Here is a 24579-nt window from a genome sequence, read left to right on the forward strand (position 1 = left end):
GTGCAAACTATGACGATACTGGGAGTCCATTAAATTAAGTCCCTGCTGGTTAACAGATTGCCCTGGAACCCCTAGGGCTTCTCATAACGACGATAATTTATACGTTATTATGTCCTCGGGCCTATTGTTTTGACTAATTATGATTCATGTCCTCGCAATACATTATCACGGTAAACGAAAGTATAGAAAATGAAGACGTTGAAGAATTTACGTCAAATTTCAACGATGCCCTATTTCCCCCGAATATCTATTTTCGTTCAAAATTAAAAGAAAAAAAAAAAGAATTCCGAATAATATAATAAAATAACATCTAACATTCCGAACTTGTTGAATATTATTTTATACTTTATCGGTGGTACATTCAACTGGATAAAGTTTTACATTCTGAAGGGAAATTTAAAGAAAATTTATAGTACGATGAATTTTCTTGCAACATCCATTTTGCTGGATTATTCGCGGAAGGTTTGGAGAACGATAGCCGGAAGTGGAAGATCAGCACGTCACACGCGCCGTGTTCCTCGTAAATTTACTAGCCGGAATGAAGTCCTCGCTGTTCATCACGCCTGCCGTGCACGAGGCGAAATTAGTTTTTCGAAACGCAAATCGTAGTTCGTGAAACGAAGTAACACATGGCCGCATCAATATTCCGCGGACGGTTAATAATTCTGTCTTCCATCCATTCGCCGAAAAATCAGCTTGTCGTTCCGGTAGAACCAGTTCGCAACGTTATTTTTAAACGTTCGCTCGACTCGTGCATGAATTTTTCAATGGCTGTTTTATTTCCCATCTCTGCCAACCATTTTGCCCATTCTTTCGCGAATTTCGAAGAACCTGTTGAGCCTATAAAAGTCCCTTTTTTCTTCCTTCCCTCGTAATTTCACACGAATCAACTTGTATTTTTAACCCATAAAATAACTCTGCGAATGTTTAGTTCTACGTGAACATTTTTAAATATTACCATTTTCGTGTAGAAGGTAAAATGTTATACCGTTATAAATGATATGTATCCGTCGTAATCTAAATTTTAGACATTTGAACTATAAAATTATTATCACAAATAAATTCGTTGTTTAACAAGTCGAATTGTCGGATTCTCGCTTCCCATATTGTACGTACGGTGACCTCGCGTACCGCTTCCACCCTTTCACCGGGTTCAATTTCCAATCGTGCCGCCACTTCTAACTGCGATCTACGCTGACATTATGGGCTGGCCAGGAAATCGAAAGGAAAATCGCCGTTTCCCCGGAAACTGAAGTGCACTCGCCACGGTATCGAAAATCCGCAAAGAAAGATCGAAGAAACTCAGGAGACGATAGTCTCTCCTCTCTCTATCTCGATGGTCCAGCTGTCGTATTAAATTCTTCGATGTTCGTTGTGCTTCTTTGAGACGCGGCCGAATTTCACGCTGCCCAGGATCGTCGACAAGACGTTTTCGAAGGTTCAAAGTGCATCCAATTCCCAGTATGAGTCGTTCTCGTAAGCGAACGTCGAGTGTTCTCTCTGTTCGCTTTGTCGTTCAGACGATGTGTAAAGTATGAGAAGTCGCGTAAAGAAACCGGTGCAATGCTATTATCAGACTGTGCATGTTTATGCAAACACATATTTTTGCAAATAGTGAAATTAGAAAATTGAATTGAAAAAATTGTTAAGTGAAGTATTTCCACTAAATCAAGGGATTTTTCTTCGCACAATAACCTTTATATATTAACAAGTACGATTAATATACATTAACAAGAAACAATTATGATTTGTAACAAGGAAAATTTTGATCTTTTGCGAAGAGATTTGTCGTACAGCCTGTCGCTATAAAACAAAGAAAAAATAGTAATCCATTATTTAAAACTATTCTTGTAAAAATATTCCAGTTCCATAAAACAGATATCACGTACATCGGGAAAATGTAATATCTGTCGAATTCATATTACATTTTCACGTTTCATATTATTTATTCTGTTTCATCGACAACAAAAAACAGTACCAGTTAATGCATAAAAACATTCAGATTCCTATTCGAAAGGGAGTCCATTTGCATCCCTTTAGGAACAATACATCCATCAAAATCCACTCAGCTTTGCATTTGTCGATTTTCACAACAAAAGTAACATATATTGATTTACTATGCATATTTTTTACGCTTTACGAGTAATCTTTATAGTTATGCAGTCCTTGAACCTTACTTTTCGCTCTTTACTAACACCAAGTTACCCTTCCGTACCCTTCTCACCTGTGTTATTAATATTTATTAATTTTTCACTACGAAAGGTGAGAGAAGGTAGGAGGTTTGACGTATTTTCTCGAAAACAAAGCGTAGCCGCGTAAACGCCACGTTGTTTTGCAATAAAACACGATAAACCTCTCTCTCTCTCTCTCTCTCTCTCTGCGTATTATGCGAAATATCGTAAATGTTTATCACAACTTTCTGATGCAGTCGCGCCTTTGTTATTACAGCGTGATGCAACAATCGTGTTAAACATGCCAGTATAAATCGAAAAGCAAAGTTCCCGGTTAATATGGTCGGAGAGAATTCAGCTCTACCGAAATGTCCACCACTTTACATTTTATCTAACAATTTTTTCGGCGATCGTTCGATACATTTAACGAGATCAATTTTTTCATCGATGAACTATACGACGAGTAGTGTATATTTACTTGTGAAGTTTTTTGGTGTTTCCTTCGTTCTTTTGTTGTTCCACTTTCTGGATAAAAACAAATTTTGAACAATGTTATGCAGGAAATTGATGACGAATACAGCGTTGGAAGGTAGAATGGCGCACGGTGATATTTTACTGAGGATTCATGGAATTGTTTTGACATGCTTTTGCAGCTCGGTTATTTTTAACATTGCAGGCATTCTGTTTTAATTTGCTCTTATGGATTTTCTCTCATGGATGTGACGTGTATTGATGTTACTCTCAAATGAAACGAAGCGAAATATTTAGGTGATCTGTGTAAAAAATAATAGGATTTCATTTGTAAAGGTTGGAATATTCATGGAATTAGATGGAAAGAAGATTTTTGCATTTTCAGAATCGGAGAGATCACTTACAAATTATATCCCTTGAGAAGCATTCCTAATTAACTAATAATTTCTAATTAGTCGGTTAAGTTTCGATTATTTTTAATCGCATGGAAATAATAGTCGTTCAGATGATTTTTTTTAACTTTTACAGAATTAACGGAACTACGAATTCTTTATTTCGAATATTTTATATATATTTGCAAACGTTATGCGCGTTTTGTACATTTGTGTACGTTCAGCCCCAAACATTCAGAGTCCAGTAATAAATGGCCAGAAACCGAATTCCAAGTATCAGATTCCATTTTTTCGGTGTCAATTAAAGAGTTTCAGGGTAGACGGCCAATTATTGAAGCCAGTTTTCGACCTCGATATCGATCGAGACAGGCAGAGATGGTTTGTCAAAGCATCGTCGAGCTTTTATTCGCGGTTGTTACCTCGTCGTAGCGTGAAATTTTTGACTAGCGAAAATTTCAGGCCAACTACACGGAAAACACCATTACTCCGTTAGAACCTCGAAATAAGGAGACACGTTCCTTTCGCGCAACACGAACCGGCGAGAGAATTTCACGGTGGGAATCGTGAAATTTCCTCTCGTTTCTCCCTCTATTCGTTTCCACCCTCTGGCTGCAACCCTCCAGGCGTCTGGTAAAATTAATCTGACGATTTTCATGGAAATCGCAAGCTTGAAAAGTAAACAATTTTCATGATCAACGTCGTGGAAAATGTTTCGATGAAACGAAGCTTCTGCAGTTTCGTGTCGTTTAGTCGACTCTTTTAGACTCGTCTGATTAACGGATTTACGTTGATAACGTTCGTTTTAATATATCGTTCCTTGTTGGATCAAATTTATCAAATACGCTTTACACGTGAAATAGTGCAACTTTGATTTTCAACTGTTCATTTTGAGGATTAAATCTGTAATTTATCATTTCGTTGAAAGATATCGATCGTGGTGATATTAAACGCATCTTTGGCATTTTACAAAACTGCATGAACTTATGAGCTACCGTTAAAAGGCATGTTTCTCTGGCCTCGGGTTATTTTTCTCTTCAACGACGTTACATCAAGGTAATGACGGTGGATGTCTTTATAATAAAAAGGCCGACAAAAATTGTCTTTATCGTACCTCTTCTCGTTGCTCTTGATATGCTATAATAAAAAGGATAAAGTCGATAAACTTTCCGTTGCATCGAGTTTCTAAAAACCACTCGTCCAATTCCTATAGAAACTTCAAAGACTCGAAACATAGATCGAAGAAAATGATTCTCCCGTACGATATAAAATTATTTTTCATAATTTTTAACTCTCGCGTCCTCAAAAATTTATGCCTCGATCTCGCCTCATGAAAATCTTCGGCATAACGTTGAAACGAGGAGTAACGCGCATCGATAACGATTTTTCGACATTCTTCTGAAAGTTAAAAAAATTGCTAACGACAGAAAACACGGTTCAATCAAAGTTGATTCGAAGCGTCGCAGAACCGACAATAAAAACTAAAATGCACGTTTCCTTTCGAACGTTATTTGCTTTTCTCTGGAAGAAACATTGGGAAAACGAGACGGCGGGTTCCTGAACAAACGATTCTCTCTTTGTACAAATATTCTGCGACCAATTCTGTATCCATTGCACGATTGTACACGGAGTTTGCTCGGTATCGTGACTCGCGAGTAACGAGCTCATTCGCTCGGCGAAATATTCCGCGGCTCGGACGGCGACGGAATGATCGAAATTGTGAGCGTAATCAAGATTCAGTTCATCGGGATTCCCTGAAATTCGCCGGAAGCTCTCGTCTAATACCCGTAAGAGGAAGCAATTTACGAAAGCGTGCCAACTCGTACGATCTTCAACGAGGTTCGTCGGTTCTCACATTCCTTCGATCGAAAACGGTGATAATTGAAGCAAAACGAATAACCGTGTCTCTACTTTGCCTCTAATAATAGCCACTGCATCAAACTGTTTGTAATTACGCGACGTTTGCAGATCCAGCATTCTGCTACCAGTGTTTCACAATATTTTGCCACACTTTTTCTTTCTTTTTTCGTGGAACGTCGTTTCGTGCAAAGCTTCGATTCCAGTCCTTTGTAATTTTGCTGGAAAAAAGGTTTTGCTTTGGTCGACACGCGAACTTTCATCGAGAATTTTCGTCGTTTTCTCCCCTTTCTATGGAATTTTGATAAAACGAGATGAAGTAGTAATTATTACAAATTTATGTGTAAATGGAAAGATTTATTTGCTGCATGATAACGGCGAAGAGGCGGAAAATGTGCATTTTTTAAAGCAGATTTCGCGTTGGAAATTGGATTCGTCTAGAAATACATCGGTGAGTTCCTGCGAGAGATTGGAATGAAAAATGGCAACATTTTCAAGCGAACGGTAAGCAGTTGGAGAAAGGTCGATTTCGTAACAATCTTCAACTCCTTGAATATTCTGCATTTTTTCCCACGGTTGAAGCTCCCTTTCGGAACGATCGGATTGTCGTTAAATTACAGCGATATTCGATTACTAGCAGAATCGCGATCTCAAACTGTTCGTCGAATGCATCAGACGGATTTTTAATAGCTCGCTTACATCCGCGCCATGTACATTTATAACGCAACAGTGGAACATGTAACTCCAATAACGATTCATGGGCTCGCTACCTATCTCTATCACGCCACTATTTTATTTTCTCGTTAAAAAAACTGTACTTCCGGTTCTTTCTTCATCCGCCACTCTACGTTTATCAAACGAAAGATGTTTTCACATAAAATCGTAATATTATAAAACATCTACGATATGCAGTTCTTCGTGTTTCAATCCGCAAGATCGCCCTGTTATCGCGTCTCTCTTAATACTCCTCCGCTTCTCAAACACACTATACAATAGCCGAAACCATAAGCCAGCGCCATCCAAAGCACTTCCATTAACCACAGAGAAAAACACCTCCGAAGAAAAAAGCAATACCAGCACGAGGCTTAGTTCATTTTCTCGAAAGCTTCTCTCATCGTGCCTTATCGCTAATGATCGTCCATTTCGAGGAAACGTTCAAACGCGACGTCCACGACGATAATAAACGTTAACGTTCCGCAAGCGCGAAGGAACGTTCCGTCAGCGATCCGATGTGTTTCACGCGGTCGTTAACCGGTTACCTATAAATTTACCGGAAGCCTCTCCTCTTAATATCAGCGCCGAGCAACTTATGAAAACGCATCCACTCGCCGATATTCGCCGTCATTGTTGCGCTGATAAACGCGCCAAGAAGTTTTCCCTCCACGGTTAAAAGATAAAGGAAACGGTGGGAGGAGATCATCGACGATGGTAGAAGACAATGGGGCAACTGGCCGCGAGTCGGGACGAGCTTCGTGCAAACTACCACGAGAAAAGTATAGTGAATTACGCGCTACGTGCTCGGCCTGTGAGACTTGTTAGAGTTTTGAATGAACGCCTCTCGCTGAGTGCTTGAATAGGACTCCAGGGGAACCTGCAGAGCATTATGCGTCGATTTCGCGTGGAATTTTGTTAATGGATGGGCTGGATATTTGTGTTCTATTCTGCATACTTATTCATATTTATCACAGCGATATCGTATATACTTGGTAGAATTTTTCAGAAATTATTAATTATTAGGTCATCCCATAAGTTCGTTCCGTTTTTCGAGCGGTTATATATGTTAAGATCGTTTGCATACCTTTCAGTTTCATGAAAAAATATAATCCCCCTCTCGTTGTACAACTTCTTCCCATTTTTCAAGTGCATTGGTCCCTTATCGCCGTATGTTTATAAATCGACACATGAAATGTATACACAAAAGTCGACACCAACTTATGGGATGACCTAATACATTGCATTATTATATATGTATATAGAATATGGCGGTATATAGAATATAGAATACAGAATATTTATCCTGATTAGCGTTTATTTTCATACTCGGTGGATTTCTAAATTCTCTTCAATATCGTAATTTTACGAAAATCGATGGTCTTTTGTTGGAACGGGATCGATGCGAGGATATCCTTAGGATTATCGTCCACGTTATACCTTTGCCTTTCTTCGTTGTATGTAGGACACTCTATGATTATGTGGGTGATCGATAGTCTTACATTGCGGATTTCACATTTATCAGAAAGACTATTTTACGGTATGAATGTACGATTTCGTTGTATCGATATTTTCTGAATCCTATTATTCAATTGTATTCAGATATGTATAATTTTGTGTGCTAGACTAGATTGGCCGCGTAGTAGTGACACACGTATGTGAATATCAGCGTGTGGAAATACGTGCGTGCACAGCGTCTCGTAAAACAGAAGACTGTGACTGTTTCGTTGGCAGTCTGGTTTAGAAGATGGTGAGACAAAGAGAGTGCTGGAAATCGTTTATTAAATAAATCTAAAACTATTTTAATATGAACTCTAAGCGTAACCTTGGTATTCCTTTACTTTTATTTCGGCAATTCAGATCCACAATTCTCAACATGAATAAATATTTTTATCTTTGTGTATCTCTCAAACAAGACGTTAGAAAGGCATTTGTAAAGTTTGATTCTAGACATTAAGAGAATGAAGCAAGTTCTACACTTTATCGCAGCTATACGTACTTGTTCCTTTTTCTCTATTAAGAAAGTTTAAATAATTTCGTGATCTTAAATCGTCCAAGTTGCTTTTCGTATTTTCGTGTGCCTTAAAAAAATTGTTACTCTTATTTCAATCGCTTGATAATCGTGCCTCTCGTAGAATGGCTTCTAACGATGGTATACATCTATTTACGGACTAAAATGGGACATCGTGTATGCAGCATTAGTTTCATGCACCAGCTGACTGTGCATCGGTTGCGTTTATCGTAACGACAAAATCTTCCACCGGGATCGAGGTCTACGGGCGTTATCTCTTTTGATCGCGTCTTCGTTGCTCATCCACGGTGTAATGACGTTAGTCATGCGCACGAGCATGAAGTTATCGGTAGCTAGCAGTTAATTCTGCACGTACTATACGCTGTTCGCTTAGGTGCATCCACTTTTGCTGTGAATACCCTTAGTGACGTTCAATCTTCCTGTTTGTTCATACAGAGAAAATCGCATATAAATCAAGCGAGATTATTCCTACATCGGAATATTCGTTTGAACTCGTTCCGCTGAAGTTGTAGGTTTTCAGGTTTTTCCTATAAAAATATTTATAAAAAATAAATGCATTTATCGTTTAGTTGGTTAATCATTTGTTAAAGTACACGTAAAATCGAGCGTGTCTTATAAACTTAATGTCTGATCAATATACAATTTTTTCGTTAGTCCACTGTCTTGTTTTAAAAAAGATCAACGTGGAAGATAATTTCAAATTTATTAATTAATTTACGCTAGTTGCGAGGCAAAAGAGTCTAACGCTGTTCTAATAAAAATTAGTTAACCGATAAAATAATTCAAACGTATCTGAAGAGTTCCAACTTAAAAAATTACGTATCGTCGATGGGCCTGGATTTTGATAAAGAGGAAGACACGTCGTAAAAATAACTTGTAATGGTAACTTCTACAAGGAATAGGGAAAATTATCGGGAACTTTTTCTCGATACCGTGCATACGGACAGCCAGTTTTTAGTCATGTAACCGCTCTCATCCGTGGAATTTCCTTTCGACCGAGACTTATGTATACCATCCATTTACCGCTGAAGGATTCCTTCTATCCGGAATAATAGACAGCCGGAAAAGGCAGATAGATTGAAATGCATCCCAGAAAATTCACCATCAGAAGTGACTTTCCTCGTCAATCAACAGTTCCATCGAGAATATGACGAATACCTTTGACGAACGCGTTTTGCTACCTGCTGTTATAGCGGATAGCAATTTTCATCTTTTTTTCTTTTGTTTTTATCTAGCTTTACAATTTTTTCCTCCATTAAAAGATGTACATTCTGGAATAAATAACGATCGTGCGTGAAATAAGAATAAATAATATTCTAAACTTCCTCTTTAAATTAATTCGCCTTATTTGCTATTTCGAGGGAGAAAAGTTTTTATTTCTCGATTTATCTGTATTTTTCTGGTCTTCTTCTTTTAATAGATTTTATTCGGTTGTGTTACACGTATGCGCATATCGCGTGTATTAATAATTGCTTAAGCCGCTTTCCCACGTTTACTATTTCAAGATGCATACAGAGTGGGTGTTTCTGTAATTCTTCTAATCAGATTTCCACGGTTTCCGACGTGCCTGAAACGAACTGAAATTCAATATCCATTCTGAGATATTCAGTGCTTCGAACTAAACGTCAGTTATGAAGATTCCACTTGCTCTTATCTAATATCGCACAGTTAAAGTACAAATTCGTGGAGGAACTTCCTTTACTTAATATCATTTACGCACTGTCATACTATTCGCCAACGAACTTGGTTCAGTCATGGTCTCATTGAGTCTGTGAATTCGTTAAATTTCAATTACGTACTCAAAGAACCAAATTTAAATATCCCGTAGAATCTCGTTCGTCGATAGCCGAAAGCTTGAGAATCGTTCGTTTGTAATCAGACTTTCCCAAACGTCGTTTCGTAGATGTACCGAATCTCTTGCTAATGATATTAGGATGACGGTTATGGTAAAACTTCTAACGCGAGAAACTATTAAGAACGAATATCGTGCGTTTCGGTAAATTTCGAAACACGCTAGGAATTTGTAGTACCATTGGTTCACGTTATTCTGTTCTATCAATTATTGGACGAAACTCAACAAACGATAGGCAGTAAATATGCAATACAGCTTTCGGAGATGATCGGAAACCCATGATATTATTGGTTTAGGATAATTTATAACGTGAGAATCTATACTAAGCACATATATTGTGTCTTTTGATAAATAATAATTTACATTATTCCATAATAATGCGATACAACGCCAACTATCCTATAATCCGAATCCAAACACTCTACGCCAACAACCAGTCTAATAAACTACCAAATAAACTATCAAATTTAAGCCAAACGGTTCGCATAAACGATCACAGAAGGTAGTAGCGAACTATTACGGGGGCAATCGAGACAAATCCCCACAAGGTATTGTTTGTATCCGCTTCGGAGGAAGATTTCGCAGGAGCTAAGGACAGGCTGCTTAACAAAGCTACGGATCGTCCTTCGACTACGTGACTAAAGACAGAAATTCGGAGCTTCCTGGCCAATTCCCCTTTGGTTTACAATGCAAGTTCCGAGACTCTTCGCTGCCTCGAGGCGAATCGCACCGGATGCAAGCGAAAACGACGCGATGGTGAACTACCACGGCCTCGAGCGATGTTCGAGTGGGAAGCTCGAATTTATACGACGGATGTTGGATGGCATTGCGTCGCTACGCGACCTCCAAGACGAGATCGCAGCGTCCGCTAATTGGATTGACTCTCCGGCGAACTTCTAACCGCCTGTTCGCCAATATTGTTCCTCGTTAGCGGGAATTAACGACGGTTAATTGTTATCGTTCCGGTTCAGGCGAGTGTTTGATGTTTTGACACATTGTTGCGACTTTCCATCGTTTTCGAATGTTTTCGCGTTCGGAGGAACTGCTTTAGGAGATTTGCAGGGATATTGGGAGCGATTAACTCGTTTGGAACAAACACAGGCGTCCTTAATAACACCACTATACATAGTTAGTCTTGAGACTGAATTTATTTGATAAAAGAATTAATCGCGACACAGAGACAAAGTGCGATGAATATACGATATTAATACAGATAATAATTCGTCTAACCATCGTTGATGACGCAACGCGCGAGATGCGAAGACGTAGGAACCTCGTATCTATCCAACGTACATATATATCTATTTTAAGCGTGCATACTCGACAGCAAAATATAGTCGATAAAAATAAAAATACAATACGCGATTCAGCATATATCGATAGTTTCGTTCAACGTGTTTGATGTTTCATTTCGGAGTTATTCACCAAACACGATACATTTCTCCCGGTTTTCAATTGGAAGCGTCTTTGCTACCCGCATGCTTCTCTATTTCTTCTATTTTCGAGAAGCTTTTCTATTGTTCTTTTCCGTTATACTTTCACAATACGGAACTCAGTAACGCATCAGCAGCTCAAAGGGAAGCTTCTATGACACCAGCATCAACGTGTGCTCTCCTTATCCAAGCAGTTTGTACGCATTCCAAGATCTTTTGGCATTCTAGCATCCGGCAAACGTTGGCTAAGGTTGCCTGCGAAATGTTCTTGTGGCTTCTGTTCCGTTATTCGCTTAGCCGTCTTTATTGCCACGCCGAAGGATGTAGACTTAGGTTAACGGAGTGTTCTCTTCCTTCCTTCGTTTCGCCCCATTTTCTTTTTTTTCTTTCTTTTTTTTTTTAGTTCTCCCTTTGGTTACGGCGCTGGCCGATTCGTGCCAACACAAAAGACGCCAGTAATCCGCAAACGAGCCGGCTTTGCATCTAACGAGGCAGGACATTAGTCACGGCCAGCGATTCGTACGAGCAGATATTACGCGTGATGCGATTTTATTTATGACTCGCGATTACGGCTCGACCCGGGGTTAATCGCGTTTTTATACCGTTGCGCGCGTGTGCTTATTGTCGACGTCCGCCGTCTGGAAACGCTGCCTCGTATGGTATGATTGTTCGGCAAGTTGATATCACGCTTGGAAAAAATCGGAGTTGGCTTGTCTTTGTGTTTATTCGGTATACATACATCGCTGGTGCTTATCGTATATGCGAGAGAAAAATATTTTCTTTTTTTCCTGTAACAGGGTAGCACTGGTTCGGATCGTATGGATGAATATTATAATGTCTATTATATATACATATATATTGTACATTTTTTAAATGACATTAAAAGTCTGCGTTTAGATACACGAAACGATACGCGTATTTTTGACTTTCCCTCTATAGGAATTCCGAATATTACTTATAAATTATTTGTTGCGTCTTGAAGCAAATCTCACGTAAGAAGATTAATTATAGGAATTATCTTCAGCTGTGTTACAGGCTTCCATTGAGATTAGAAGTTCTTAGTCTAGAGCAGGATGTCTCTAGACGATATAAATTAATCAATACGCGTACCATGAACTTAACGCGACAAGTAGCTCGATCCAACGGTATAACGATATGCCTTCCGGCTCGATCTCTAAATCTTTTTATACCAGACAAATATTTCAAACCACGTTCTGTATGATAACGTTTAAGGCTTGAAATTTACGTTACTACGTCTGACAACCTGCGCATACAGCGCCCAATACACGATGAATTAATTTAAAAAACGAACAACGTTGCTGTCAGTCAAATAAAACCGTACGAATAAAACAGAGTTATATTTTGTTCGCAATGGTGTGTTTCCAAGGAAATCTCGGGAAAATCGGAAAGCGATCGTTCTTGCGGGCTAACTCATTAAAAGCGAACAAGAGGCTCTTACTTTTTATGTTGCTGCCGATTTGATCGTGTAATCGGAGGATTACGGGTCGGGGGGAATGGGCAGGCGTCTGCAGAAATTTATCTACAACGTCCGGCTAAATCGCGTGTGCACGATCCAGCTAGGTGAGCACCTAATAGTACGTAGGTGGTCGACGCCACGTACCTGACCCAGGGATTTCCAATCGTCCGGGCAACCATGGGTTAGTTCACTAAAGCTTGATGTAATTGCACACTGTCCTACGTTTGCCCGCAATGATTTGCTGGCTTGAAAACCGCGCATGGTCGAAATCTCGCGTTTTCGTCGGCCGTAAGCCGAATAGTTGTATCGCTCGTGTTTCTCAACGTTTACCATTCTAACGTCATATTGACATTGACGTTATTGATTTCGATAATACTATTTCCAATACTAATTCCAGATAAAATAGTTTCAACGGGTAAACAACCACGAAGAGAATATGAAATATAAAAAAAAATCCCTTTATATGGAAATTTTATTGAAGTTTCTATAGTATCTCGTTTTATATTCGTTGCGTGAATAGAAAATTTTTAGGAAAATTCTATGCAACAAAAAAATTCTATTCTAGTAACCTTTATGTAAAAATTCTATACAAGTTTCTGTAGCCTCCTTTTTTTGTATTTTCTCCGTGTTTAAAATCTTACTTCGCGATACTAATGAAACAAAATTCGAATAAAACGATACAGATGTGATAAATCAAAGACAGGAATGAGATATTCGTAATTAAATTAACCAATCTTTCCTTCTTTCATTTTTCTTTAAACGATTTCTAAGATGATCGTACTTTGCGAATAAAATTTTGTAACACGATCATTCGCAATTCTTTTCAGGAAAATCGATAATAGTACACAAACAAATTCAAGTAAATCGGACAGCCATCGAGATTCCCTTAAGTAGAATCAGCATACAACAAACTCAGACTTATTACGTCAGTCACCGGAGAGGTCAGCTCATGCTGTGTTTCCAATTTTCATATAAATCAAACAATTACAACAACTGTCCACAACAGAGGCATACGTGCAGTTCCTCGGTGCTCCGCTATAAATGCAATTTCCCCGCGTACCTCGAGTTCCGCATAAAGTAGTTTCCCTTCTCTGTATGCATTGTGTTGTTCTAGCTGGGAATTGTAAGAGTCCTGGTACAGTGGCCGGAGCTGATCGCCAACTGGAGAAAACCGAAGTTACCTCGTAGTCAGCTAGTAGTACGACCCTGTGCGAGTTAGCCGTAAGGACTACATACATAATACGTGTACATGATACATAATAACGTGTGTTGATCTTTCAATGCTGCCAGGCCACTTTGGCATGGCCTATCGGTGCCGGTTCGAAATAATAGATGCCAGATACAATGCCATCGAGACGTATAAACTTCTGAATAACCTGCGCCGATCACAGTTGTTCGTTCGTTTCAATAACACGCAACTGAAATTCCATTTTATGCAGATCGATGGAGAAAGAGCATTTCCTATTTCACGTTGACGACTTTACGATTGCTTCTGTTTTGGCGCCACTCTTTCATCCGTTTAACGAGTGTTCATCTTACGTTTCGTCTTAAAGTTTCGTCTGTTTAAAGAAATTAGGAAGATTTTTCGGGGCGCAGCACAGGAAAATACAATGACATTGTACATTAACATCACGTTGGATTTTTGTACCATTGGATTTTATTCGAACAATGTCCTTCCTACTGTTATATCTACCAAATATTGAATTCTTGAAAGGGGAAAATCTGCCAAAAGACATAAGTGTTTCCACAGCACGTGCGCCTCTTAAAGCATAGGCTTTCGAAAGGAGAATGCAAAACGACGATCGATCGAGCGACCGATTTTCGTATTCGTTTTCACAGTATTTTATAGCGTCACGGGCTAAAGAACGAGCCTGATCAATGTTTATTGCGTGTGCGATCCCGGGAAAAATTGGCCGGATTTATACGGAACGTGAGCGTTCATTTTAACACGCGCATTGTATTACACTTTGCTGCGCTCGAAATTTTCAACGGGGACGAGCACGTGCAATTTCCCTCTGGTGCTATTAAAGGAGATCACTCTTGCCATTGGAAACGTTTAAACTTCCAAAAATTGGATAACCTCGATGTTGCTTTCCAATTTTCTATAGAACGATCGTTATCTACGGATAAAGAAATTAAAATTTCGTTTTTTTTTACGAATCGTATATCGCTTCCATTCGTTGCGATATTATTGCGTGTCGATGGATTATTGCATTCGAATATATTGTTCCAGTTTACGTAAATAATTGTTTCAATGAAAAACGGAGAAATACGGTGACCAATACATTGGCTATGATAATGGTATCTTTACAGTGTATATTATTCTGTAAAATTTCTATAGAATCTGTACCATGTCACTTGAAATTTCAACTTCAAACGATTTATCTTTCGTCGTAAAACGAGACCACATACGCTATAGCGTCATCCACGAAACGTTCGTTCGAACGAATCTGCTCACCGATACCATTGCGCCAAATCAGCATTCAATCCCAAAGCTAAATAATCCTAAGCTAAACGCGTCGATTCGGAGAACACAGGCAATCTGTTAGCGGGAAGCACGTAGGAGTGTCTGAAATGCAGGGAAACCCGTTTCCTGGATTGTGCCGGCCTCCTGGCATCGGTTTCAACTCGAGACATCGATTCGCGTTGAATTAGGTGGCCGCCTGAAAATTCTGGCTATCCGACATGCATTGGACTCTGTTCAATTACAAGCCCCTCCCGTCTCTTCATCCTTGAGAATCCCGGAAATCTAGAAACGACCGAATTAATCGAGATCACGATGAAATTGTTCGCAGTTTATGTGAGTTGGATCCTTCCAGCGGTATAAAATTTTACGTCCATGTGACGCGAATCACTTTCCAACCTTTTATTAAATTATTTAATCGCGGTCTATAGGGTGGCAAATTTTACTTATCAATTGCGTAGTTGAATATAAATGAGGCGGATTTCGATATAAGCAAAATTGAAAATAGGAACAATCTGTTAGGTTCGAAAATGTAAATCTTTCGAAATTAGTCGAATAAACTGCAGGTGTGGCTACAACATGTTAATACTACGATAACGTGGTGTAAGAATAGCCTTGGTCGAGTGCAAGGGATAAAGGAAGAATAAATAATTGTTGATGTCAAAGAGTAAAAAGCAGTAAGAATATATTTGGGAAACGGAATTTTAGAGAGAGCTTGACAGAGAGAATTTACAATTAAAGTCAACCATAGCTTGGATAAGGCTTTAAACGTAACTCTAGTCTTCGTTCTTAGTGTATAGTCATGAAATATAATTGACGTTGCTTTATTCAATGTCTCATACATCGGTTCTTGCAATTCCTTCTCCAGAATTTCACTCCTTCTTTAACCACTAAAAAGTCAAATATACTCGCTCGTTAACAGGATTATGTATTCGTTATTCGTATTCATTATTAGAATTATTCAAAAAATCACTTTATACATATTCGAATATTCTCCAGAATTGTATGCTTTTGTAATCGGCAAAAAATTAACTATGCTCAAACGTAAACAATATCATTCGGTCGTATTTGTCCTGCACCCGAGGAACTACGACGAGAGTATTTCAGTAGTTGAAGCAGTCACAGTGGCGGCAAGTGGAAAAGGCAAGTGTGTCGTCCGACTTCTCGAGAGAAGCTGTTACGGTAACTGGCTGGTTTCTGGCGGAGTTAAAGTCAAAGGGAAGCGAGGGGTAAGAGGAAGTGAACGAGAAAGTTGCGAGTCGACTGTAGCCAAAAACGAATTGCCGCTATTAACTTCGACAGCTTCTTAATAGCGACGCGATGGCGTAAATTTTCCTCGGCTAGTCCACTTTTATCGCGTCGTAATCGAGTCGTCGGCGAACAACGGACGATAGAAGGCTGTTTCGAGGCCCGGAGACATCGGTGTGAGAATTTCGGTGAAATTCGAGGGCCGCAGATGTGAAACGAGACACGAGTTTTCCTTGGTCGCGTATGTAACACTCGAAATCGGAATATTCTCGTCGTACATCATGCAGGATTGTTCCTTTCTCACGTTGGATACGTTTCGAGGGAAATGTAATGGAATCCCACGTGTCAACGTAGGAAAACTTTTGTTAGCGAAACAATAGATAGAATAGGGTGATGTACGAGCGCGACAATTTTTTCATAACTTCTTTCAAGTTCTACGTAATACTTTGGAACGTTACAGAGAAGTTTTAAGCAGACAGAAAGGAAAAAGGTAGATGCAGATAATGTTTAGAATTTTTCATTTTGTTAGCAGTGTTAACGTATTGTGTCGAAAAATGTTATTTTGCTATTGTAGAATGATATATGGCTGCCATTGAAACTTACCAGGTTGGAAACGCACGATAAATCCCCCTTTTCTTTTGCTATCTTCGTTTCTCTTGGAATTTTACTCGCTATTTCTGCAATAAACCCACAAAGACATCTTTAAAAAATATTTACTACAATGTTTTATTAACAAATATTTCATTTGTGTTTGAATCTCACGTACAAAATATCTTTCAGTTTGAATTCCAGATCAAATATGCGTCGTTATCGTTTATATTTAAATTGAACATTTAAAAAATATTACTAACGTCATCTGTTACGTATATATCTATGTTAATATTCATTCAGTTTCGATTATTTTACACAAATTAAAATAGTTCTTTTTAATTAACAGGCGACACAAAAGTCAGACAATCAACGTGAACGAACTTGTCGTACATTGTCCGCGTGGTCTTCGATCGATAGCCGAAAAATATTTACATAGAAAATGTGAAATACGCGAAATGTGTTTTCATTAAAGCTGTCGTGACGAATCAGCTGCTCAATTTGCGGCTAGCGTCCCGTCAAATGAAAACGTATTGGTCGAAATAATTACGGAAACCCGTGTCGGGAACGGGAAACGGGTGAAGACTTGCCGAAACAACGCGAACAACGTAAATATTAAAAAAGAACTTTTGTATGGAAAGGAAAAAAAGACCAAGATTTTATCCAACGAAAGGCGTAGACATTTGCTTTAATCCTACCAGGGAAAAAATTAATTTTTTAACTCCCAGCCACTTGCACCGCTTTGCAGCGTAAAATCCTGTTCCATTAGTTCATTTCTTCCTTAAACTCTAAGCTCCGTACGGTGCGCTGGCTTAATTTTGTTAAATCAGATTTGTTAACCCTCTTTCACGAAAATCGTGGAAAAATATCACCGTGTTCTCTCTTTTGATACGAGCAAAATATTCAAGTTTCCTATGCGAAAAGACAGCACTCTTAAGTACTCGCACATGTAAACGATTCATAGCAATAATGTGTGAATTTTACCAAAGTGTACAAATTAATGACCAGTCGGTAACTGTTCTAATACTTACGAACAAAGATATGCATAAAAGTCTCCTGCGAAAAGTATTCGAATACTTTCGTCAGCCACCGTAGATATGGTGGTCGTAAACGACGAAAGTATCGTAGTTTGATTCGTCCGTAATCTGGTAATTAAAGTAGATCTTACGAGAAACGAGCAAATGTCCAGATACTGTGGAACGGTAGCGTAACTGTTCTTTCTGTCCAATAGTTTTTCTACGTCTCCACGCATCCATTATGCCGTATTGCACAGGAGTAATTGCCTGGCAACAAACGAGCCCCGGCTTTTCTCCGCGTTTCCTCGAAAGGAATTAAAAATTTCACCGACCCGACGCGCACCGCTCTTGTCGTCCGACAAATTATGCCTTTTGCCACTGCGGACCCGACCGTTCACGCCAGATGCGCCTGCACGACTTTTCATCCCTCGCACAATAAAATATGAGCTGGAATTTATAATTTTCAGAAGCACGTCAGCCTCGCCATTGCATGCCGCGTGTATGTCCGTGTAACCGAGCTCCACCGACTATTTCGTATTTATCCAAACTTTCTTACGTTTTGCGTTTTACGGTTCGCGTATTAAGAGAGGCGCGTGTGCAATTAAAAATTAAAAGTAAAAGAAGTTACGACGCGCAATACGAGCGTATACTATGTTTAAAATTCTATTTGCAGGTAACGATAATGTTAGATTTTATCCTTGTAAAATAGTAATGAATTACGTTTTGTCAGGCAAGTAGTACGAGGCGATATCTTGTCAGCCGCTTGACGTACGAGCCTGAGTTATCGCGAGATAGAGTTGAACGATGTATGGGTAGGCAAGTACGAACGAATGGAACGTGCAGTGTGTTTAGGATAATGATAAAGTAATGTTGCAGTGAAATGAAGTCGGCACTTATCAGTTTTTATTTAGATTAGGAAAAGAGAGCTGAATTACCTGCTATTTCTGAAACCTTATCTAGTGTTAAATATTCTGCCACGGTTGAAAATAAATATCCTTCTTCTTCTTCTTTCCACCGAGGTACAATATTTTCATTTGAAATATGTTTATTCCGAATTTTATAAAACCTATGTAAAACTATCAATTAATTTTTAACGATATTTTAAACAAAAGACGCACGAAACAGAGAATGTTAGAATGCAATACCGATTGGATTTGATAAAAAAGTTTACTTAAAACTAATATTTGGTAAGTCATTTAGAGGAGCGTACGCGGTCAGGTAAGCGGTACAGAATTATATGTGGCAAGACGTGTAGAACAGAAACGTTTATGGCGCGACAGAGAACTTTAGAATCGAATAGAACAGGTGTGTGCACGGTCGAACAAGCAACCAGAGGTGCACGAAACTTTGAAACAAGTACCGTATTTCGGCGTACGACCAAACAACTAGATTATATACAGTGTGTAACCAAACTAGCGTGTTACAGCTAGTATGTGGTCAGACAAGTAGATTATGCGCGGTATTTGATCAGACGATGGCATGGATATACGCAGCCAGGCAAGTAGTACGAAGACGTTACGTGGCGGGCCAAGCAGAGCGAGGATCGTGTTTAGTTAGATAAATAGCATCATAATCTTATATAGTCAAACGAGTAGAATAATGCTGGTATATCTCGTCAGCATAGTAGAACAGGATACGTCCGCAGTCAGATGAGAAGAACAGGAATGATATGTAGTCTGGCAAGTGGCATAGAGGAATTACGCGATTGAGCATGTAGAATTGGATGGTGTACGGTTAGATTAGCAAATTATATCTGAAACCGTAGAATAGCTAAGAATTGCTACACCTATGCATATCTGATATTTTTGTATTATATCTTGTGTTATAATGCGAACGTGCATGAACGATAAAAGATCCACTTTCTTAAATTATAGAAATTTTGTTTAATCTTTAATTATCGTAATATTGTAGATTTCTGATACATGTAACACCTTTGTAATATATTACCGTATCTAGTATTCTATAATAATAATGTATTTTTTATATCTTGTCGAAACGATATATAAATTACATTACGTACATGCTTTAATAGAATTGAATCATATGATTCTATTATATAATTTCGCTTCTCGATCTCAAACAGATAAATTACGAAATTCCTATGTAACACGTAACAAAATATTTTATAAAATTAATCAAGTAATTGTTTAGAATCGTATGTTCCACTTTCTCATCTTTTTGCCACGCATCTCGCTATAAATTGCAGCAAGTGATAACGCGGGCGAAATGTATCGACACGTATCATCCCCGGCGGTAAATCAGGCGTATTCAAAGGGGATCAAAGTTATCCGACATTTTCCAGCTGTGTGATATGATTAATCGTTCGTTCTTCTGCCACAACCTCTGTCGCCATTCCCATTATGGAAATGTGACTCGCGCCATATGCGATACTTTCAACATACGGTAACATCCGACAGCCTAATATTTGTCGAACACCACGTCAAGTGCTAACATATTTGGTATTTCGATCGGCGTTGTTGGAAGTTTGCCTCGGAGAACATCTCCATCGGAATTAGTTTGTATCGTAATTCCTTAACCCGTTTTCGAATTTAATTCGCGACCACTTCGACGGCTTGTAGTTCGTTATTAGCGTACGAAATAGCTCGTTAACGAGTATCGCGACACGTACACTGCATTTCATAATTAATTCATAGCGAGTGAAATCAACTAAGAATTTGATTGCGAATAGTTCGCCAAGGGTATCGCGTCGTATCGATTAGTCCAACGAAGGAAAAACAGAAGAATTGTTTCAATTATGAAAGTAACGTGATATTTACGGTGTAAGACTTAAAAACAATAGTAAAAAGTTGTACCGTTGGCGCAAGTTATCTTTGCACTCGAGCGTGGCACGAATATTTAACGTTTTCTAGTTCCATCTCGTCGTGGATATATATGTTTTTGAATGTGGACGAGACATTGTTAAACAACAACGTTGACACACGCTAACGCGCCACAAAATTGTAGCAGATATCGCGTAATTAAATTACCGACAAATTTGATAACATTATGAAACACAAAGGTACACGTTAAAAGTTGCGTAATGAATGTTGAAACTTATGTAATTATCGAGTTAGGCGAGTTTATAAGTTTGCAGGGACCGGCGGCAGCCGGTTGCCAAGACCTATTTTGTAATTAAAGTTAGAAGATACGAGAAATTGCGAAGTTTGTGTTATAGTTGCATAAAATGGCAAAGAAAAACCTTAGCACCTTAACCCAGTTCCAGAGACTTAATTAGAATTTTCGTTCGTTGGTGAGTTCTACAAGCGTAATCTTTTTTTTTTTTTTACCAAGAAATGTTTCGTGTGACTATTTTATTCGCAGAGACTTATGGAATAGCATAGAGATTCCATCATTTGAAAATTACTAATCGATTCCAATTTAAAATTATTAGTTATTTAATACTAATATATTAAAAGTAATCTGATATTAATAGTAATAGAGATTTAGTACTTTAAATATTTTTAAATTAGATTTAATATCGATATTAACAGTAGCAACATTAATTTAAATGTTTATATCATTCTGTATTTATTTTTTTATCGCGCAACTAGATGTATTTAAACATTGGTTTTATGTCGACTTCCTTTCGCTGTGTCCTAACTCCACTGTTTCCATATTCAGGATATCTAAAACGCATCTTGGTTTCACTATTTTCTATTTATAGAAAATTTATTCAAATTTTTATCGTATTCCGTCTTCTTCCCTTTGTTTCATAATTAAGTTTGTAAATTATAGAGTAACGTTTGAAACACGTTTTATCTTTACAATCTTCACATTCTTCCGGACTGTAACATTACTGAAAATATAATTTCAAGCAATTTTCTCGTTAAGTTTCTTTGAAATTTCAACTATATTGGCGGATACGCAAAATCCCATATCTTAATCACCTACTTTACAACCCTCAAGTATCTTCGAAAACATTTTTATCTCGAAAGTTCTTCTCATTTACAATTGGTCCACTTCTCTTCCTGCATAATGTTCTCGGTGACCTTAGCTTCGAATTTCCTTAAAATTTTCACCTCCTCAACAACGTGTCTCTTGCATCTTGATCACTGAATTTCCCTAAAAGCATCTTAATCGCTCTACAACTCCACTTTTCTCGTTACCGCGCAATTTTTCTCAGATCTTCCCAACGATTCTAGTTTCTTCAATATGGACAAAGAACAAACATCCATCCTCGAGATAAAGACCAACTCGATATATCGATACTTGATACGATCTGGTTGAAGTATCCGAGTCATGCAGCCAAAATCGTCAAAGTAGCGCAGAATGGGCCAATAAAGATAGACCAGAGGATAGGTCACGATGATCGTTAGTCTGGTTTCTCGCCATTTTTTCTCGATAACACTTCTAATTCGATAACATTTTTCGGTGACGCACGATCGTATTTCTTCCCTGACTCTCTGCGAAAGAAAAGGATTACTCTGATTTCCATGGAGATTTGAGTTAGCATTATTGAAATATGTATAATTTTGTGTGTTAGATTATATTGGTCGCGTAGTGTGGAAGTATGGAACGTGTGGAAGTATATGTGTGCACAGCATCTCGTAAAACAGATGAATGTAACTGTTTCGTTGGCAGTGTTGTATGGAAGATGGTGAGACAAAGAGAGTGCAAATGTATATCGACGAAGATCCTGGAAATCTTTTATTAAATAAATCTAAAACTATCTTAATATGAATTCTAAGTGTAACCTTAGCGTTCCTTTACTTTTATCTCGACAATTAAGATCCACAATTTTCAACAAGTGTCACTAGGAAATGGAACATTTGCTCGTTCCCTTTATTCCTTGGTATCAATTTTGATTTTAACCAAGATATTATATACGATACCAAAGCGATGACGGCTCGGAATGGATTTTATTATGTCATGGTTTGGTAACGAGTTAATTTGGCCGATTCGACTTTGCCAGAAGTTCTTAAGTATGCTTGGCACGTACACAGTTTCACCTGGATGTCGCGCTTCTAACGATAACTGCGAACTTCCCGACTCCTTCTGATCTCGATGCGAAGATTTGACTTCTGCAAGGTATTCTTAAGAAGCTGCAAATGTAGAAATGGCAGAACTTTCGTCGACAATTTTCATATTCTCGCGCGAATAGGATGTAAGTCTTCCATATGGTTCCGCGTGGGTCGTCCAACTTTAATTGGAAAATGAAAAGTTCGTTGATTTACGCGCGCAGAATATTTTATAAGCATAAGTCGCATGAATGCGGAGAACATGTTGGTTCTGTAACTTTCAATCTCAACCAATACTCAAGACTGGTATAAAGAAACGATCGAATAAAAGAGTATAATGAATTTTAAAGGCAGGTTTTACAAAGTCTGTTCGAGCTGGTTTAAATCAGGGGAAACAAAAGTGTCGATCCGAAAGCAAGAGGAACAGGCATATTGTGCGCGCTAACGCGTCTCGTTGGAGAATTTATAAACACGTTTCTCTTTTGTTCCGTTTTGAATTGAACGCCGCGTTTCAGCCGTTGAATGCCAGGGTTAAAAAGTTCGGCCGTGTTTTATCGCAAACGAATTGAAATTATGCCGTGGAAGTATTATAAATCAGAAACGGAATGCCATCTTTTGTGCCATTTAACGAGAGCAGACGAGACTTGGGGCTAGACAACGACAAGATTTCCTTTTCGCTTCTTTTTCTTTTATTTACCAGCAAATATCGCTCGACGATTCTCCTACACAAATTAAATGTATCGAGGAACGAGGTTCGTTGGCTTCATCGAACGAGTCTGCAAGTCATAAACTCCAGCTTCTGTCTCATTTTTAAGCGGAATTCGAAGAAATTATTCGACGCTCAAAGAAACCACATTTATCTCAGAATAATCGTTTCTCACTCGTAAACATCTCTCTCAAGCTCTTTGATGTTTCTAAAAATATTTCTTCCTCCTGGACGTGGACAATAGCCTGTTAGCATTCAATTTCGCGGTTCGTTCGTTACTTGCGCGAAAGTCGAGCAGAAATTCTATCGAGGGTCACGTCGGTCTGGTTGACCGGTAACAGAAGAAGACCACGCATCCAGGAGCGGTACTTTTTGGACAAAAGAACAGGGAAGAGGTTGATTTACTATGACGCATAATTTTCGTCCTGGCATTAAATTAATATTTTCCAGGCTTTTGTTCAGCCGTCCCCACATAACCAACGGAGAAAAGAATCTTGATGAATGCGGTTCCTTTTGCGGATCTCGTTCGACTATAGAGCGACCACGTCCTTCTTAGAGCCGACTCTTCCTTCCTTTTGCTCACTTCCCCTCTTTCTTTCTTTAAGGAGTGACGCCATAATCCAGAAGAAAGAGTCCTTTTGAAAAGGAACGCGAATTCCTCGCTCTCGTTTAGGCCAGACATTATAGGCGTTGCTCGGTTACCTCGCTGAAAGTCATGTTAGAATGAAAAAGAGGGGTTTGGCGACTTAAAGTATCGCCGAAATTAGCATTTTCGTTGTTGGGTGAACAGAGAAGTATAGTGACGTAAACATTATAAATATTAAAATTACTAAAAGGTATAAATATATCGGAACGAGGATTTTTATATTTTTCCACCTTCCAATTTTCTATAAATTTATAAATAAATAAATAAATATATATATATATATATAACACTTATGTATATACAATTGTCTATTGTGCAGAATCTTAGGCCTCGCGAACGATAAACGAAACAAAGATGAAGTGTTTATCGTGTAATGTACAAGAACAAGCGTTAAGCAGATAATATAATAAAGCGATGCAAGTAGCGATGCAGGGAAGAAAGTTCGAAAAATGTTGAACCGCCGTTGGTAACTGGTCGGTGCGGTCGAGTGGTTTAGTTTCAGGCGAGACTTCGCCCCAAGTTGTAATGAAAAAAATCAAGAGGCCGGTGTTTAACTTTCA

The 24579-nt window shown here is 38.5% G+C and overlaps 1 protein-coding gene across 7 annotated transcripts in view; it reads right to left on the reverse strand.

Moving 5' to 3' along the window:
* The window catches only part of LOC100644811 (neuroligin-4, Y-linked), a 220951-nt gene that overhangs the window by 107295 nt on the left and 89077 nt on the right, over window positions 1-24579 (reverse strand). For 5 of the 7 annotated variants that reach the window (XM_048408534.1, XM_048408537.1, XM_048408532.1 and 2 more), the window contains one exon: window positions 16709-16782. The exons of the other annotated variants lie outside the window; for them this stretch is intronic. The gene's annotated coding sequence lies outside the window, so the exon portion shown is untranslated. The remainder of the gene's footprint in view (window positions 1-16708; window positions 16783-24579) is intronic. 7 annotated transcript variants of the gene reach the window in all.

This window comes from Bombus terrestris, chromosome 9 (assembly GCF_910591885.1).
Source record: "Bombus terrestris chromosome 9, iyBomTerr1.2, whole genome shotgun sequence".
NCBI classification, from domain to species: domain Eukaryota; kingdom Metazoa; phylum Arthropoda; class Insecta; order Hymenoptera; family Apidae; genus Bombus; species Bombus terrestris.